The sequence below is a fragment of the Budorcas taxicolor genome, chromosome 2 (genome assembly GCF_023091745.1).
Source record: "Budorcas taxicolor isolate Tak-1 chromosome 2, Takin1.1, whole genome shotgun sequence".
Lineage (NCBI taxonomy): Eukaryota > Metazoa > Chordata > Mammalia > Artiodactyla > Bovidae > Budorcas > Budorcas taxicolor.
Window position 1 is genome coordinate 29705387 of NC_068911.1, and position 1467 is coordinate 29706853.

At 56.4% G+C, this 1467-nt stretch overlaps 1 non-coding gene across 1 annotated transcript; it reads right to left on the reverse strand.

Annotated features, from left to right (window-relative positions):
• Positions 1–246: 246 nt before the first annotated feature.
• Positions 247–318, reverse strand: TRNAT-CGU (transfer RNA threonine (anticodon CGU)). The gene has a single exon. It is a non-coding gene; the product is annotated as a tRNA-Thr (tRNA).
• Between the last annotated feature and the right edge of the window lie 1149 nt (positions 319–1467).

A 1467-nucleotide genomic window follows, 5' to 3' on the forward strand; every position in this document is an offset into this window, starting at 1 on the left:
GGTTTCCACGTGATCCCTGGAGCACCCCCGTCCGCCCGGCGATCCCCACCATCCCGAACTCAGAGGTCAGACCACCCGGACTTGGACCTTCTGCGCGGGCGAGGGAGCCTGAATCTAAACTGAGTGAAAACACTTGGCCCGCTTGGGATCCTGGGCGAGGACCTAAATACCGGGTCGAAAACCGATGATCGTTGTGATGTCACACCCCTAAAAAGTCTCCCCCGGAAAGGGAAGATTTACCACAACAGGCACGGACGGGGTTCGAACCCGTGATCTTCGGTTTACGAGACCGACGCCTTACCACTTGGCCACCGCGCCTGCGTTAGAACGGCGGCTCGGCGAGCCTCTATCCTGGCGCCGCTCCCTTGCGCTCGCGCCGCGAGCACGAGCGCGGGCCCAGCGCGCGCGCCCGCCCGGCTCCGCCCCCTCGCCGCGGCCGGCGGGGCGGGGCTCCAGCGTGCGGGCTCCTGCCGCTCCCGCGGGGCTGTCCCGCTGCTCCTGCTGGTCCGAGCCGGGCCCGGGCGGTGTCCGCAGGATTTTCACGGGCTCTCCACTGGGGAACCTCTTCTGGAGCTCGGGAGCGCGCCGGCGTTTTATAGTCTGGGGTTCGAATCCCAGCTCCGCTAGAGAGACTTGGCGACCTTGGATGACCGGTCTCGGGGCCTCAGTTTCCCCTCTTGGATGAGACACCCAGGAGGCGGAGGAAAGGTTGCGGACCCTTCGGGGCGGTCTACCGCTGCCCTGCACGGAGCTGACGCGCAACAAGAGCTGTTGAATGAATGTGTACGTGTAAGTTTTCTGAAGTAAAAACTCCCAAACTCCTCCTTTGAGCCCCGGGGATGTGCGTGGCCCCGGGACCAGCAGCAGCACCTGAGCGCCGGTTAGAAGTGCAGCTTCACCCCCGCTCGCCCCAGACCTGCCGAATTAGACCAGTTGCTGGAGCCCAGTAATCTGGGCGGTAACAGGCTCTCCAGGGGATGCTGATGCGCGGCAAAGGCTGAGCCCCAGTGCTCTGGACAGTTGATACGCATATTCACGTTTATAGACTCGAACGTGCCCTTTTGTTTTTATTCAAGTGGACTGCCTTGACAGTTCTGTGCTCTTTGATTTTCTATGAGTTAATGTGTTAACTAAGACAGTGGCTTGTAGTGCATAATATAATCGCGATAGATAATAGCATATATTATTTTTTAATGAATTAAATTTCTCATACATTAATGTGATGTGTACTATTACAGTATTGCGTCATACATATATATACTGCATTATATACTATAATATCACCATGCATGGATGGGATGCCGTATTCTCTTTAATTACTGCTAGGCTTTCCACCCGGTGAGTGTATCATAGTTGGTTTAATCAGTTTCTGGGAGTAAGGCTTTGGGTTGTTTGCAGCTTATTCCCCCACCCCTCTACCCCGCCCCTTGCATAGAACATTCTACTATTTGAGCCTTTGTCGGCCTG